General features: G+C 44.2%; 1 protein-coding gene across 1 annotated transcript in view; it reads left to right on the forward strand.

The window, feature by feature from the left end:
- FTO (FTO alpha-ketoglutarate dependent dioxygenase) overlaps positions 1-18,657 on the forward strand; it is a 427,202-nt gene that overhangs the window by 257,963 nt on the left and 150,582 nt on the right. The gene's annotated exons all lie outside the window — the stretch shown is intronic.

Genomic DNA, 18,657 nt, shown 5'->3' on the forward strand with positions numbered 1-18,657 from the left:
CAAAGAGAGCTTTTGGCTTCATTTCAGGTGTGTAACAGGGGTAGAAAATGCATTTAAAATTTAGCAGCAAATGTTACCATATGTTTCCATAACAACTGCAAACTTTTATGTTAGAAAAGCAATAATATAAACACGGAGGAATCTTGGAACAGTAAACTATTAATTTACCAAATATAAAAAAATCCAGCATGAAGGGGCTTTTATAGCCACAGAAGCCATCATGGGGGCCAGCGTCCTGTGAATTTCTCCATTATGTGGCAGAACATGCCGCTGGTTGCTTTACATGAGCAGATCTTTTGAAATTATAGGTACAGTGTCAATTCTCCACAGTGCATTTTTCTGAAACAATGTGTGATGGTGCCAGCTATGGCTGATTTCTTTGACCATGGTGAGCTAACAGAATACCCTTTAGTAGCTGCCCCCAAAGCATATCTGTAAATTAAATGCTTTTTTTTTTTTCCTTCACCCATGGCGTCAGACTTAATAAGGAAGGCTAAGGTCCTATGGAAAGTGTAACACCAAGGATCAGGCTCTACTGGTTATCAAGGAAAAGAGGCTCATAGATGGTTGATATATATGAAGACAGTTCACAGCTCTCTCTCTCTAACTCATTTTGGAATCTCAAAGAGACGAGGGAAGGGGTAGGGGAGGACATGGATCTGAAAATGCATCGATCGAGCGATTGGCTGTGCTAGGTTTCAGCGGCTGTGCGGGCTGTTCTCCAGTTGTGGCTACGGGGCTACTTGCTGGTTATGGGGCTCGGGCTTCTCACTGCAGTGGCTTCTCTCGTTGCTGAACTCAGACCCTCGAGTACGCGGGCTTCAGTCGTTGCAGCGCGAAGCCTCTGTAGTTGAGGTTCCCAGGCTCTAGAGCACAGGCTCAATAGTTGCGATCGTCAGGCTTGGTTGCTCTGCAGCATGTAGGATCTTCCTAGACCAGGCATTGACCTGCATCTCCTGTTTTGGCCAGCAGTTTCTTTACCACTGAGCCACCAGGGAAGCTCAACTGCATCTTAAGAATAAGGAATTCGTAAGTAGAGTTGTGGAAGTCACCACCAAGGCAAACTCAGTGTTCTCGGATTCCTCTGTGGGGCAAAGAAACAATCTTCTTTTAAGGGATGTGTCAGAAACTTAACAACATGTGGATGGGTCTTTTATTTGGCAAGACACGTGATTGTTTTTCCCCTAAAACTACCTCAGAGTGTGGGTAGGCTTTTGAATATCTTCCTGGAACAATGTTACCTTGTCATTTAAGGGAAGACAAGGCACCTTGCCCAACCCTGAAACCTGGGGTGATTAAAAAAAAAAAAATGTTTTTTAAGATTTTTTGATGTGGACCATTTAAAAAATCTTTATTGAAGTTGTTATGATATCACTTCTGTTTTATGTTTTGGGTTTTGGGCCCTGAGGCACGTGGGATCTTAGTTCCCCGTCCAGGGATTGAACCCACACTCCCTGCCTTGGAAGGCAAAGTCCTAACCATTGGGCCACCTGGGAAGTCCCCTGAGATAACTGTCGATGAAGGCTAAAGTCAAAGAGAAAAGGTCAGAGGGAGATAGGTGGCCCTAAAAATGAAGTGCAGAATTCTAGAGGGGGCATGTGTCCAGGAAGGGCCCTCGTACAAGTGAGAAGGGGCTAATATTCTCAAACTTTTAGAAGGTGGAGGAAAGTGCTTCCACAGTTGCAGCTGGGGTAGGGTGTGCATCTTGGCCTCCCTGCCCTTCATGGTGGAACTCACAGGCTGCTGAGCCAGAAAGGGAGGCAGCAGGGGCCTTGGTTACAGCAAAGCTTATAGTGTGTGTGCCAAGGAGAAGACAGAGACTGATGTTTAAGGAGCTGAGAAAACCTGGCCGTGCAGGAGGAAGAGGTGTGAGGAGAGGAGAAGCATGTGGGATGGGGCTGGAGAGGCAGGAGCGGTCAGAGCTTAGGGTTGGGGTAAAGATTTCATTCCATCATGGTGTTTGCTGTCTCTGAATAGCAATGGATCCAAATTCCATTTACAAAATATTTGGAAAGTTTCAATTTTGTGTTCAGTGCTGTCTTCTAACCGAGGTTTGGTAGTCATCAGAAAGCAGACAGAATTGATTGTGAGAGAAATGCCAGATTAAATGGCAAAAGCTATAAGCAAATCATGGGCTCTTTGAAATCAGTAGTCATTGTGAGTTGGGAAAGTTTTTAATGGAAAGAAAGAGGGAGTCAGAATGGAGCCCAGCAGATGCTGGGCACCTACTGGGTGTTGATGCCTTATATGTATTTTCATGATTCTTCCTCTGAGTCATCGTACAGATGTTGAGTACTACTGTCTCTATAGAAGATGAAACTGAATTTGGAGAAAATTGAATAAAGAGAGTTATGGTCAGAACTTCAGTTCAGGCCAATTTAATGTGTTACAAGAGCATCAGAACCTCAAAATCACTAACCATGAACTAAAAATGTTAACAGGTTTTTGAATAGCTCTGTGATGTCGTCATTCTCTCACTTGCTCTCTCACTTATCTGCTGTTGATGTGCTAAAATGTCAAGACAAAAGGATCTGTGTGTTTGTTTTTAGGGATGTGGAGAAGAAAGGGGACCCTCGGGAGGTGGTGGCCTACAATGAAGCCAGTCTTGGGGAGAAAATCCTCTCGAATAGAGTAGGCAGTGGCAGCTACTAAGTGGCAAGGAAAGCGGATGTAGTCCCTGGAGGAGGAGAGGAGAGTTAATGGAAGCAGTAGGTGTCAGGTGTGACCTTGTATGGTTGAGGAGAGCACCGGGGTGGAAAGACCCTGCAGACATTGGAATGTAGAACACATTATCACTGGTGTTATTTCCTGGAGGCAAGCAGAAATGCCTTGAAAGGAGACATAATACAGCCCATGAATCACCAACATTTTCTTCTTTGGTCCGAGCATCTCTAAACAACCCTATTTAAAGTGTGTTTCTCTTGGAAGTCATTGTTTGCTTCAGGGGTTCTATCCTTAGGTTATCTTTTGAGGGATGGCCCTGGGTGGTGACAGGTCAACCTTAAGGTGACCTTTTTTTTTTTTTTAAACAGAGGCCATAGCCCCATAAAAGTTTTCTTCTCCCCCGGCTTCAGCTAGGCTGGCATTTCTGACAGACGTGTAAACAGATGCCAGCATTGTCGCTAATGACAGGTGATTATAAGAGGCATGGGGGCCAAGGTAATTAAACCACAATTTGACAGGAGCATTTGGCCGTGTAATATTTCAGCATAAAAAAAATATCTTTGCCACGTGCATCTTCCCCACTTGGTTTGGTAAAGAGACTTCGTTTTATTCTTCAGAGCCTGGTACTTTGAGATCTGAAGCTTTCCTGCCTGAATTCTTCACGGTTCATGGTAGGCCTCTAGAAAATGCTTAGTATTGGACTATCGGGATCTAGAGAGGGTCTGAGACTCTCGCCACAGTCTGCTCTCAAGCAGTAGTGGGAACAGGGTTTGTGACGCTTTGCTGGAATCGTACTTGACATATTGTTGTGTCCAGTTTGATAGTGGTAATGCCTTCAGAGAGAGATGTGGATTATTTTTATACCAGTATCATTTCAGCTTCTCCCTCTATTGCCAGGATCTACCTGATATTGCTTCCAGAGATCGAGAAATAGCATCTTCAATTCTTAAGTCCCCTTCATTCCCACTAGTGGAAGTAGGGGAAAAAAAATCTGGAATCACCGGTAACCTTTTGTTACAAGGAATGATAGAGACAGCCATCCAGATATGGAGTCTGTTCATTTATCCCTTAGATTTAAATGGAATATGTCTTTTAAAACCCACTACATTCTTTCTGCTGCCAGGATATTAGCGATGCCTATAGATCTAGACACTTAGAGGCTACCCCCTGCTAGCTGCTGATGCCTTCTAGCTTGTGATGATATGTTTGAAGGGATCTTGTCTTCTGTTGGATAAATAGCAGACCTTCCTAGACTTCCAGTTTTCACTACTGGACTAGCTATATGAGTCTTTTTTATAATCAGTGTAGTTAGCATGTTTTCTTTCAAGAAACAACAGCCAACATTTACTACTCGATTATGGTTCTGGTGCTTGTCTAAAATGGGAGCTTTTCCCAAGCAGGTTAGATCATTCCTTTGCTGCAAAACCCGCCTTTTAATACTCTTGGAGTGTTGTATACCTGCCAATTTGAAGAGATTGTTGAAGCAGGCCATTCAAAGAAGGCCAGCTTACTGGCCAGAGAGCTGTTTCTTTTCTTCGGCCGGTTCTGATTTTCTCAAGGGGGGGATCGAGGAGGAGATGAACTGGCGAGTACAGTTTGATTTCTGCCAGAGGAGAGCTGAGTGATTGTGACTCTGTGGGCTGGCCCCCTCCAGCGTGGAAAGCTCACGGCCAGCTTTTACATTCTGCTTCAGGCTGCAGTCAGTTTCTAAGCAGAGGCTTTTTTAAAGCTTTGTCAGATGGGTTAAAAGGTGTCCCACCTCCGGTGTATTAAAAGAGAGAGAGAGATTAAACTCACTAAGCCTGCCATGTTCCCTGTAAAATATCAAGTCAAAATGATTTTTAAATCCAAAGTTACCAGGCTTAGGGGGTGTGACCTTTAGTGAAGGCAGCCTCCGAACCGGGGAGGGGATCTGAGCAAAAGACAATCGGTCCACAGGCTGGGGGCCTCGGGAAAGCCGCCTCTGAGTCCGAAGTGAATTGTCTTGTTTCTCTGCCTTGCGGCCGACACAGCATCAACCGCAGATCAATAGCCAGCCTGCCTTCTGGGCCTCTGGATTCACCACAGAGTTCCAGGTAACCAGGCCTGAGCTCAGCTCCTGGGGGTTACAGAGATGAATCAGGCAAGCTCTCTGCCTGCAGGAGGCTGAACATCAGGTGAACACTACTGCAGATGTAACTCTTATGGAACTCCTGCTAAAGCATCCAAGTGCTTTGTGTGTATTAGTAATAATAGTGCTGGAGCAGGAAATGGCAAACCACTCCAGTATTCTTGCTTGGAAAATTCCAAGGACAGGGGAGCCTAGGGGGCTGCAGTCCATGGGGTTGCAAAGAGTCGACAGGCCTGAGTGACTGAGCGTGCACAATATGAGTTCGTTTCTCAACAAGTGCTTCTCTGTGCCAGGCCCGGAATTTTTAATAAGAGCTTTATGTGAATTCATTTGACCTCTACAACAGTAAGTGTTTTTTAAAAAATTGTATCCCTAATTTTAACAAGGGCAAGACAAGCCAAGGCAAAAAGATGTTAAGTAAGTTTCCCAGGAACATGGGTCTGAGGGGCAGAGGAGCTGGAGTACTGTAGCAGGAAGTCAGGACACTGAGCCCAAGCCTGGGGGCGTGTCCTCCGGATCACCATCAGGACCACTTTGTGGACGTGCACACACGGATTGCAGGTGGGGCTTGAGAGTGTGCATTGCTAGCAGATTCTCAGATGGCGTTGATGCCCACAGCCCTGTGCCAAATGGAAGAGCACAGTGGAAAAACATGAGATATTGTATTACTACTATAAACAGAGGGGCTTCCCAGGTAGCTCAGTGGTAAATAACCCGCCTGCCAATGCAGGAGCCATAGGTTTGATCCCTGGGTTGGGAAAATCCCCTGGAGGAGGAAGTGGCGACCCACTTCAGTATTCTTGCCTGGAGAATCCCATGGACAGAGGAGCCTGGTGGGCTACGGTCCATGGGGTTGCGAACAGTCAGACATACTTCATTACTAAGCAGACACACAGTATAAATAGAGTGGTTTGAGATACCAGTTGCAGTGATATAATTATTATTGTTGTTGTTGATGTTTTATCAGCATCATTATTATTGTCATGAAAGCAGGTATTTATTGAATGCTGCTCTTTCCTGAGTACTGTCTGGAAACCATGTAAGCATTGTAACTGCTACTGTGGGCTATCTCATGTAATCCTCACAGCAGCCATATGAGGTAGAGACTACTGTTAACCGCACTTTAGAGTTGAGGAAACTGAGGCACAATGTTCAAACGTGTTTCAACGCCAGAATGAGGACCAGACTACCCCCAGGGTCCTTCCAGGTTCTTAACCACAAAGAGGGTGATGAACCACTCACGGGCATCAGCCACTTCCATAAACAGGGAACCTATGAGTGAGGCCCCGAGGGAGGTGGGGGAGGGAGAGAGCCCTTCCCAAGTGAAACAGAAATGTGCAAGGGCCCAGGGGCATGAAAGCAAGACGTGTGAAAAGGAGTGAGTAACACGGAGCCTTCTGTGTACACTGCGTGGCAAGAAACACAGCACGGTAAGGCTGGGAAAGTAGGTTGAAGGCCTGGAAAACCAGGAGTCAGTGGTGCTCCTGAGTGGACCTGGAGCTTTTGAGTGTCTCTCTGGGACACCCTTTTCTCAGAACTCATCCTGAGACTTCCAAACAGTGATGGAGTCATGCTTTGTTCAAGGTGCTGCCAGGCCACCCCCTCCTTGCCTTTCATAGCTTCAGAGTGTCCAAAACACATTCCAAGAAGGGTTTGATTTCTAAGGTCACTGACCCCGTGACAGTGACTCATGCATCACCTGCCCAGGGATAGGTGAGCTTTGTACACCAGCCGGATCAAAAACAAATGGGCGCGTGTGCGCATGCACGGCTGTGAGTGTGGTGTATAAATCCACATAGCTCACTTAGCAGAGGCCTGCCATGGCCCTGGTGCAGTGGTATCATCGGAGCTGCCAGCTTGTTTTATTTCTGATCTCGCCTGGCAGCCCCTGAAGGAGGGGAGAGTATGAATTTTCATCTCCCATTGACTAGACTTTCATTATATTGTGCTTACAGACACAATGTCAGCACATAAAATGTTAAACATCACTGGCCTGAAAGAGGTTCCCATTGTTTTAGCTCTGGTGCTGGGGGAATCTCGCTAGCCTTGCCGTAGCGGTTCTGTCAGTGTAATATGACATGAAGCATTTCTCAGTAATGACAGACATTGCATATGAGTGACAGGAACTCTGACCGTGAAGAGTAGGTTCAATTACCAGAGACGGGGGGATACCTGAGATAAAACGAAAGGGCCCAATTGTGCTTGCTTGCGACCCCTTGACTCCGAGATCCAGAGCAGCCAAGACAAATGGCTGATTAACCAGTCCCTAACCCTCTTTTTTCAGTGATAAACTTGTTTGGATTTCTCTGTCCGGGAATTAAAAAAAAAAAAAGATCTGTGGTTGGTGTGTTTCTAAAGGAGGCATGATCAGAAAACAAGAGGGCTGCTTGGTGCGAGTCAGTTTCGTCTCTCATAAGCACACAACCGACAACTGTCATTCTATCTTGGAATGGATCTAGGGCGCCGTGTCCAGAAATCAATACAAGATCAACGATGGCTTGCTCTCTGAACCCCGCCTCTCTCCGGCTGCCGCTCCCATGCACCTGTAGCCAGGCTGACGCCAGTGTCAATGAGAGATCCCGCCATCAGAAGCTCTCCTTTTTCCCGCTTCTCCTCCTGTAGTCCGCTCTGCTCAGCATCGGGTGCCGTGTTATGGGTGTTTAGGGACCACCGCTTCCAGCTCCTAGATAGAATTCTCGCGAGCTGCCCAATTAAACTGTCGCAGGCCGCCCTCAGTTGACTAGCTCTGCAGAGTCACTTAGCCAACAGACATTCCTGACTATTAAAGCCAGTAGCAGCATGTCTCCAGAGCTGGAGATAAAATGAATGAAATTTGTTATTCTGGGCTGACACTTGATCCCAGCTGTTGAACTAATGCTGTTGCACCTGAAGTTTTCCTTTATGGTAATTGCTGTCTGTGTTATTATTTCATAGACTAAATTGGAGAAAATTGCAACAGGTATTAAATTCTTGGAGCTCATTCATGGGAGTTCTATTGTGCATTCTTCCAGGGTAGATTCCAAGTTCAGTTCGAGGCTGGGAAGACGGATTTTGCCAGCCAGATACACTGGCTTGTGTTTCATTATTATCGGAGACTTTCCAATTTTAGGTCTCGTCAGACATTTATCAGCTTTACCTGAAATCTGCTTTTCAGTCCACTTTTGTTATTAATTCAGTCAGCACATGTTGGGATGGGCCCTTGGGGAACTGTTAGGATAACCGATGTCATCAGCAATTTGCACCAGTGCTGACCCATGGCGCATCCTTGGTGGTATCACTGAATCTCTTGCATCATGAACTCTTAGGTAAAGGGCAGTGTGGAATAAGACTTCTCACCAGCTAGAGTGGCGGGCGCCTTTGGCATCCACCACTCTAGCTGGTAGTTCTTGAACACCTCAAGTAGTCCCACTTCCATGAGTACTCACCGGAACCAGTATGCTGGGGAGGTGATGTCCGCAGCCTTCCAATGCATCTGAATCACTGGTCCTCACTCCTGAGTCATGTTCACTCTCTCCTCATTTGTGTTAACCTCTTTCACGGGGTCTCTTCCCAGAGCTGTGTGTGTAGTGTGTTAGTTGTTCAGTCGTGTCCAGCTCTTTGCAACCCCATGGGTTGTAACCCTGCCAGGCTCCTCTGTCCATGGGATTCTCCAGGCAGGGATACTGGAGTGAGTTGACATTCTCTTCTCCAGGGGATCTTCCCGACCCAGGGATCAAACCCAGGTCTCTTGCATTGCAGGCAGATTCTTTACCATCTGAGCCACCAGGGAAGCCCAGTATAATAGCTGCACATGGGTATTTCAGATCCAGAACTCATTCTTCTTCAGATTTCTGCTCCTGTATCTCACCAGCGTGAGTGATAAGCTCTTCTCTCCAAATCTTACCTGCACTTACTGTTCTGTGTTTTTTGAAGCACTGATAGGGCCTTGATTATTTGGCCTATTTTGTGTGGATTGCATGGATAACATGGTGGCGACCTCAGCCAAAGAGCCTGCCGAAGAGCTTGTGTGCGTGCTGAGTTGCTTCTGTCGTGTCTGACTCTCGACGACCCCATGGACTGTAGCTGACCAGACTCTTCTGCTCAGGGGCTTCTCCAGGCAAGAATACTGGTCTGCATTGCTATGCCCTCCTCCAGGGGGTCTTCCCGACCCAGGGATCGAACTTGTGTCTCTTATGTCTCCCTCATTGGCAGGCGGCTTCTTTACCATTCTGTTCTTCTCTCCTAGACTTGAGTTAGAGAGTGTCAGACCTTGCATAAGGGCCTCACATTCATTGTAACAACTCATCTCATTCACCTTCATGCAGAGAGGTTTTTCCTCACTTTCCCAATGAAGAAACTAGGTCTCTGAAAGCTAATGAAATAATTCCCACTTCACATTTTTATTTTTTAATTAATTTTTATTTGTCTGGGTCAGGTCTTAGTGTGGTATGCCGGCTTAGTTGCTTCTCACTATGTGGGATCTTAGTTCCCTGGCCAGGGATCAAACCCATGTCCCCTGCATTGCAGGACAGAGTCTCAACCACTGAACCACCAGGGAATCCCCTGCTTCACATTTTTAAAGTCATTTTAGTGGTAGGGACTCAACTTGGGTCTGTTGCTTCTGAAGCCACGGTCCCCAGCTTTAGATTTGCGCCTCTGTGAGATGACTTCCTCTTATCTTGGAAGGTAGTGGAACTTTCAACAAGGAACTTTCAGCAGATTGCTAAAATTCCCTGTAGCTGTTCCTAATAATAATGCCAACCCGGCACTAGGCTTTCGGCCACTACTATGAAAACGAAAAACCCTGCCAGAGCATAAAACAAAGTGTAATTCTTCAAATATAAACTTTAAGCCTGTTTTCACAAGCCTGAGTTATTTAGAATCGGTTGAGCTCCCTGCCACATGGATCACAGGAGGTCTTTTTCAAGGCCAGGGGTTGGCAAACTTTTTCTGTAAAAGGTCAGATAGTAAATATTTTAGGCTTTGGGCCACACGGTCTTTGTCACAGTTGCCCTCAAAGCACATGAGCTGCCGTCGACAATATATAAATGAACCTGGGGTGGGGGTGGGGCCTGCGTTCTAGTAAAACTTTATTAACTAAAACAGGTGGCAGGATTTGGCCCATGGACCTTAGCTTGCCAAACCCTGGCCTAAAAAGCCTTGAGGAAGACATATGTTTAGAGGAACCAGAACACAACCAGTATTTTATTCTCTTTTCATGTATTAGTTGATACGTAGCTTGCTATTAAGGGAGATGTCCTCTCAGCATAATTTGAAACCCTTCCCATTGGCTTGGATTTTAAAGTTGTTTTCTTTCTCTTTTAAAAAATTTCTTCTTTGAGCACATGTTTAATGTGTCCATGTTCTTTCCATTAAATATCTTGGTTGCCTTCCCAGACTTCAAATTGCAGTGAATTTATCCCCAAAGGATGTTTGGTATCAATTCTCAAGATGCAGCTTGAATGTAGTCTGTTTCTATAATGGAAGCAGGGTTCCAAATCTTCATTATTTAAGTTCCAGAGAAAGTAATGAATCATTGACATGGCTATTACTCAGCACTGTTAAGGTATACTGAACCCATTGTTTTCTTGTCTTATAGCTTTATACCAGCTCAAAGGATAAAACAGTATGAAGATTTAATTTTAGGGCTGCATATGAGGCATTAGATTATGATTTCTAGCTAAGTCATGCTAAACTCAGATTATAACGAAACTTTTTTTGTTTTTTTTTTCAACTCAGCATTTTCCCTGAGGTAAAACTAAAAACAAACAACAACCAAAAAAAAAAAAAACAAACTAGTTTGTGAGTCCCAGAATCATTTATCCTAACAGTTGTAATAGTTTCCTTGTTGTTACTCCAAGCCTATAATAATGACCCTTTTATGAAACATCCCGTCATGTTGTCACGTACAATAGGGATTAGTGGCATGATTTTCTTTTACAAAGAAGGAATTAGTAGTGATACTAGGATGACAGTGGTAGTGTTGTTTAAGTGGTGGCATGCTCGAGCAGTTAGCTGTGCTCTTTGAAAGTCCCAGTAAAGGCATCTCTGATGTCCTCATCTTCCCCACCCAAGGGCAACTGTGTTGGGGAGGAGGGAAGATACTAGAAGGAGCTGCATGTCTACACCTTGCTACCTGCCTGAAGCCCGTGTCTGCTCTCCCTACTCTTACTATAAAGTGAGGTACTGGCGTTCTCCTGATTCATCCAACCCTGTACACACGCAATGTTTAATTGCTTCAATCCTGTCTTTCTTCTGGGTTTCTAGAGCAACAGCACAGGGCAGTATGCATTTTGCGGTCCAAAACCCCATTATCTTGGATGAGCCATCTAACTTGTCTGACCTTCAGTGTCCTCTTATATAAAATTGGAAGACTAATACCAGCCTTACAGTGTAACTTTGAAACTTAGTGCAGATGTATATATATGTAAGTGCTTTGTAAATGGTACTTGCCACCTATGAGTCATTTTTACTATTTGACTAGCTACTGCCTATGCTTTGTTTGGGAGGCTCCTCTACTATCATTAAAATAGCTAAATCCGTAGTCCTTTTGGAACTTGCTTCGTGGAGTTGCCCATGTGAGAAGCAGCTTAATTTCAAATCAACCGGGATTGGTCCATGATCGAATGTCAGGGGGCACTGTTCCCATTGTGTTGAATACACGGTACCCTCAGAAACACAATTTCAATACTAAAATCAATTAGTTAAATTAAATGTGCATTAATTTTTTAAAACACCATCCTTGTAGAGAAGGGAGACAAAAAGAAGCAAATGCAGAAAAATATGGGAAACCTATTGAAAATGTGTTCATTCTCATTTCCCTCGTAACTTCTGATTTGGTGCTCATTATTGGAAACTACTGTTGGTTTTCTCAACATACAGCGTGTTAATACACAGGGCAATTCTTTCTCTTTTACCCCCCCTTGTAGGATCTTTTGCTCATCCTGGTTTTTATTGCTCTGGAGAACTGCCTTCCAAAGCTCCCGAAAGTAAATTTCATTTATGTCCTTCGTCTGTATTTAGAATTGAGCCAAACCAAGAATGGCCTCTATGTTGGGTGACCGCCTTGGTTGTCACTTATATGCGATGTGATCACAAACAGAAAGAAACTTAATTTTCTGTATGTAGATATGAGAGACAGGTGGATACAAACTGTAAGATTCTAGTACCTTCTGCCCATGTCAAATGGGCTAAACCCTTCCCAAAAAGCCAGCCAGAAAACATATGATACCATTTGCAATGGTAGAATGTTGCACGCTGGTCTTCTGTAATTATAATGGCCTGATCCGTGTGGGGCTGGGCTGTGAGTCTTGCTTAACCATCATTAATCTACTGAGTCTTGGTATCAGCATCCCATCTTGAGGAGCAGCGGTGCTTGGCTCGCTGAGTAGGGCTTTGATTTCATTGTAATGAGGATAGCTTTGTTAAAATTCTGCTGCTCGGTGGCACCCAAGGATTCTGGGAAGAGAAGGTTTGTCTCTTTTTCCTTCCTCCTCTCTTTTCTGCTTTTCCCTTTTTGGCATGGTGGGGAAGCATTGTTTCTGCCTTTCCATCCCCTAGGTTACTATTTGTGCTCTCCCTTGATCTCCTGCTTGTCCCTTTATTTCTCCACGTCGTGAAAGTTTCTTTCTGTGTGACCAGGAGTCTGTTTAGCAGACCATATTGTGAGTGAAGGGCCAGCGTTTGTTGCCTGATTTTGGCAATGCTGGGCAGTCAGCTGGGATGTAATTAAGACTCTGAGAACAGGCTGTCTTCTCCACGGGAAGGGCATGTTAGATGGTACTGGGATTTGGGGCTGTCAGTTTGGCCAAGGCTGGAGACAGAGAGCTAGGGACAGAGATATTTCCTTTCATTTATAATCCCTTTATGTACAGTGTATGCACTTGGCGAAGTTTACATCTAACCTAGTGGCTGGAGCTTACAAGCCAACGCAGTGCAATTAGCATATGTTACATGTATATTTTAGTAACATTTTAAAGCAAGTGCATATTTCCAAAGTGAATTATGCATGGATGACAGCAATAGGGTTGTGTTGCACTGGGTGTCAAATCCCACAACTTTTTGTCGAGACTGTGGATTTAACACTAAAAAGGCAGAAAGACTAAACGAAGTAAAACAGTTTTAATTTTTAACAGTTTGGTTCGACCCAAGGAGCCAGGCTGTGACAGATATAACTGACATTTGAATAATTGGATTAATTTACAGAAGGGCAAATCCGGTTTTGACGGTTGTGCTTGTGTGTATGACTTCTTTTTTTTCAATTTTTTGCAGGAGTGGAGTTGTGTGGCTTAGATATGTACTTTGTGTGATGCTAAGCAAAGCTCAAGGAAACTCCACCAAATGATCAAAATTGTCATTTAATTAGCTTGTTTTCATATATGTGTGTCTGTGTGTGTGTGTGCATTCTTCCTATGTTATAGAAAAGAAGCCCACAGTATATACTTCCTTCACCTCTATCTGTGGCATGCATATATACATTTTGGATATATAAGCAAATTATGTGTGCTCTTGGGAACTTAGGAAATACAGTTTGAGGAAAATATACACCATTTCAGAGGCATTGTAGAAAAAGTGCAGACAAGGAAACTCACCATGACATTGGCAAGCCCTTTTCCTCCCCGTATCCTTGTCTTAGAAGCCATCACAGGGCAGCAGAAGAAAAGCCTAATTTGGTATCTGGGGTATCAGTAGCCGAATTCCATATGGTTAAGTCCTCAACCCGAAATTCCTGCAGATTTATGTGGCTTTTTAAGCTTCTTGTGTGGAGATCATCTCAGCAACTTGAAACCAAGTACAGCACCCTAGCACCCCTCCCCCTCCAAAGTGCTGTTAATAAAATAGGCCGTCTAGAATCAACACGCCAAGGCTAGAACGTGCGGCAAGCAGCCTTGAATTGTGGCGCAGAGCTGGTTCTAAGAGCCTTTTCCCCAGCAGGACATTAACAGACATTAACACCCGGGCAAGAAGTGTTGATGTGTGGTTTACAATGTTAGCACCCAGTTAGGCAGGTCTAACACATGCTGTAGGAATCTTGTAGCAACACATGTGTGTGTGGAGTCAAAATAATGAGAACCGTAAAAAGAGAGACATTCCACTCAGGCTGGGGAACCTCATCTTAGCCTCCTTTTACCAAGCAAACCCAGTGCTCAGCTGGGTGGCAATGGCCCAGTTGGATGTTTTCAATATTAACAAAATATATACACACCACTGTCTATAAAACAGGTAAGCAACAAGGACCTGCTGTATAGCACAGGGCACTATACTCAATATCTTGTAATAACCTCTAATGGAAGAGTCTGTAAAAGAATAGATATATATATAACTGAATCACTTTGCTGTACTCTTGAAACTGACACAACATTGTAAATTAACTATACTTCGATTTAGAAAAAGATGAAGGAAAAGAAGGATAAATGAGGAGGCTTGAACGTTGTGTTTTGCTCTCTGATCATTTGATGGTGGAGCCCTGCATGCTCTTCAGCACTTTCGATTAATACCCTTTCTCATCAGGTGCCCTTCAGGCTGAGAGGAAAGGAAACTCACGAGACTCATAGTCTGACTACGAGGCAGACATTATTATTTTCCCCTTTCAGCTTCCCCCGGCTCTTCTTCAAGTGTTTCTGGATGGTTCGAAGACACTCTCTGGTTTACTTTGTAAATGGGGCGATGAAGCTTTCTTGTCTCCTGCCTGGCTCTCCTTAGGGGATTCTCAAAGCCTTTTAAAATTGTGTGTTTTTCTGGGGCAGCCTTGAAAGTCCCAAGAGTAAAGTTGCCATCTGTCCTTTATATTAAAAGAATCTTCTGTATTGTATACCTGATGGGCTTGTCCCAGAGATAGATGTTGTTAATTAAAGGACAGCATTTGTCCTTTATCTGAAATAAATCTTCTCTCTTGCCCGAAGAACAGTTTTCCCAGCTTTAGGAAACAGTTAAGGACATTCTGCTTGGAGTCCTTGTGTTTGCTAAAGGTCCTCATTCCAGAATTACTCCCTTGGCTTTTGTGTGATCAGATATGAAGAATAGTAAATTACTTAAGAAAAAAATGTTTTGCTCATTTTCTTTCTAATTCATTTATCTGCCAAGGTTGTAGCTTTGGCAGGGGCTTATGTAAATGAATGTAACACAGAGTGTTAATGGTAATTGGTGATTTTGGGGTAGAAATTTGCAAACAGCAGGCTGCCAGACATTCTAAACATGCGGCATCCTTATACAGTAGATACGATGGTCCCTACACCTTGCAATGCCACCTCTCTAGTTTGCTATGACACAGGCTCTGTTCTTATACCCTCTGCCCCTGGGAAAAGAATAATGCCAACATCTGCCTGCAGTAAAAAGAGCTGGAGTTCCGTCAGATCACAGCTCAAATACGTACGTACATGGAGAAAGAAAGCACCTTCTTTAATCTGCTGGCTCTCTGTCTCAAGAAACTGAGAAAATAATTTGGATTTTTAATGTGGAAAAGCAGCTCAGGCAATGTGGCTGTGAACTGGTGTCTAAAGTGCGTCAGCCTCTGCTGTCCTGTTAAACTCGGAGAAAGAAGGTGGCCGGGGCCTTGCCAGGGACGAGCTTCAAGGGAAAAGCAGACCGATTGCAGTGGCAGAAATGTTGCTTGAGGGTTGAGAATCGAGGTGGGTACAACTGTCCTTTTGCTGGTAGGAAAGACCCGAGAATCACCTGTGCCATGTATCTTGAAAATAATAGTGGACCGGACCATGAATTTCTGGTGATATAATGGTCCAGCCAAAGCCTAAGCTCCATATGCAGTGACTCACCTTCAGAGAAGGATTTCAGTTAGGTACCATTTTCCATCATCTGTTCTTTTTTTTCCCCTCTTAATCATATAGACTAGCAATCAGGCAGGTGGCAGGTTAGAGTAAAGCAAGCTTGGATGAAAAGACTTGTGGCAGCTGTGATGAACAGGCCACCACTTAGACTTTTTGCAGGGACCAGTAGCATCTTCATTCTGACCAGTTGGACCTTGTGGGGATGTGAAGAATGCTCAGGTTTTTCACTAGGAGCTGTGGATGTGAAACTGTTTGAACTTTTTAATATTAGCAGATAATTCACTATTTTAAAACCATATAGGCTCCCAGTATGGTGTGCCCAGGTTCAATCCCTGGTTGGGGAACTAGACCCCACATGCCACAACTAAGGAGTTCTCATGTTGCAACTGAAGATCCCGTGTGCTGCAACTAAGACCCAGTGCGTGCATGCTTAGTCACTCAGTGGTGGCCGGCTCTTCGCAACCGCATGGACCGTAGTCCGCCAGGCTCCTCTGTCCATGAGATTTTCCAGGCAAGAATACTGAAAACGGATTACCGTTTCCTACTCCAGCAGATCTTCCTGACCCAAGGATAGAACCTGTGTCTCCTCCTTTGCAGGCAGATTCTTTACCTGCTTGAGCCATCAGGGATGCCCCAAGACTCAGTGTAGCTAAATAAAGAAATAAAATGTTAAGTTAAAAATAAATAAAACCATCTAAGTCAAACCAAATCATCTGTAGTAAGATGTGCTTTTCTGGGCTGCTAGTTAGTACACACTGATACGTATAATGTGGTAACTTTAACAAAACAGGGATCTCCTCAGTAATCAATTGACCACGTGGAAACGTTTTTAAAAAAATAGAAAGACACTCAGCCACAAACAACTATTAATGTTTTGGGAATATTTCCCTTTGAGTCTTTGTCTACTGCATATGCTTTTTATACACGTTTTAAAATAGTTGTCATAGCCTTTGTTTTCTCACTTACAATTATAGGCAGTTTTCTTATATGGCTGCAAGATATTCCATCAAGGAAATGTATTGAATATGCAAAATCATTCCCCTATTGTTGGACATTTAAGTTGCTTTTGATCTGACGCCATTATAAGTAATGTTGCAATTACATATTTACTGCTACTGCTTTTCCCTTATTCTGGATTACTTCCTCAGACTCTGAAAGGAGGGTTGCTTAATCAAGATATGACTGTTTTTATGCTCTTCAGTCCATATTGCCAAGTTGCTTTCCAAAGGGGTTGTCCCAGTATGCACTGCAATCAGCAAAATAGGAGTATGCAAGTTTTCAGTGTATCCTTGCCAACATTCTTATAGTGTAGAGATTCCCTCTAGCCAACTGATAGGTGAAAATCAAACCTCACTGATGTTTGGGTTTGCCTTTATTTGAGGTTTTGCATACATGTGTTGACTAATTGTACTTGCTCTTCTAACATCTGTATTTTCTGAGGCTAAATTCTGTTGAGGTTTGGGTTGCTTTTGTGTGTATGGTTTAAAGTTGTCTCTGTTAACAATTGATAAGTAATTTGGGAAGAGCCTCCTTGGCCAGGCCCTCCTCCAGGGGACCCCCTATCTCAGCACGGATGCAGCTGCCACTTTTAACTGTGCATTAACTTGGACTTGAGCCAGGGCCCAAGCAGGGTCCCCTTCCTAAAGAGGGGCTCTTGTGTGTCTGGTGAACCGCAAGCTCAGGGCTGCATCTGCCAATATGTTTCTGGCAGAGCCTTCTAGTAAAATCCTGTCCACACTCTTCTATGAAACGCAGTTGCAAAACTGAGTGGTGATTACCTGATGCCCTTTTTCAGTAACAGCCAATCTCCATGTGTCGGATAGTTTTGTCTGTTGCCTCCCGACTTCCGTCCTTCACCTCTGTGTTTCATGCGTGTTCTAACTACAGTATAGATGATGTGAAATCTGAGTTTCTTATAATATGAACTAATGGAGTGGGCCTCAAGCCAGGAGTATGGAAGAAGGTTCTGTTATTGGCTCTGTCCTTTGTTTAATAATAGCTAAGAACAGGAATATATTGAATGCTGAGATACTTTCTTAGCATTTTTCATATGCTATTGAAATTTCAGAACAATCCTACTAGGTAGAAAATGTTATTATCCCATAGAGGTAAGGAAACAGAAGCTCAGAGAGGTGGATATTTGTCTAATATCAGACTTCATTGTTCTGGACGAAAGTGAATTTTTCATTACTCAAGGTCTCAGCCTTCTCATCTGCAACATGGAGTTGCTTCTCTTGACCTCATAGCATTGACATGGAACCAAAATGATGTCCTGTATTTTATTAAGGTGGCTTCCCAGGTGGCGCTAGTGGTAAGGAATCCACCTGCCAATGCAGAAGACATAAGAGATGTGGGTTTGATCCCTGGGTTGGGAAGATTCGCTGGAGGAGGGCATGGCAACCCACTCCAGTATTCTTACTTGGAGAATCCCATAGACAGAGGAGCCTGGTGGTCTACAGTTCGTAAGTTCACACAGAGTCAGACACAACTGAAGCAACTTAGCATACTCACGCAGACACACATATTATTAAGTTGCATTGAGTATTGAACCTAGGACGTGGAAACAGAGGTGTAGTTTTTAACTAGTTTATGTCTCCAGTGGTCAGCTTCTTCATTCATAAAGTGTAAGTACAGGACCAGATTATTTTCATTGGTTGCTTTCAACTATAGCATCTTCTCATTGGCTACAGACTCAAACCTTGGTGAGGGGGAAAAAAAAAAAAAAGCTTGTGTAGTTCCCAGGGGCTGTACTGATGATTGCATGCAGGTTAAGTCAAGTCTGCATGCCAGGGTGATCCAACCCCCTGAGCCGTTTTTCTTGGGAAGAGAGTGCACACTTTTAAGAAGGAGGAATTTCACTCTTCCACGTGCACAGAGTGCATGTGAGCTGAGCCTCTTCAGTCGTGTCTGACTCTGTGCTACCCTATGGACCGAAGCCCACCAGGCTCCCCTGTCCATGGGACTCTCCAGGCAAGAATACTGGAGTGGGTTGCCATGCCCTCCTCCAGGGGCATCTTCCTGACCCAGGGACTGAACCCACGTCTCTTATGTCTCCTGCATTGGCAGGCAGGTTCTTTATACTAGTACCACCGTGCACACACAGAGAGTACAGGAAAATTC

This window comes from Ovis canadensis, chromosome 14 (genome assembly GCF_042477335.2).
Source record: "Ovis canadensis isolate MfBH-ARS-UI-01 breed Bighorn chromosome 14, ARS-UI_OviCan_v2, whole genome shotgun sequence".
Lineage (NCBI taxonomy): Eukaryota > Metazoa > Chordata > Mammalia > Artiodactyla > Bovidae > Ovis > Ovis canadensis.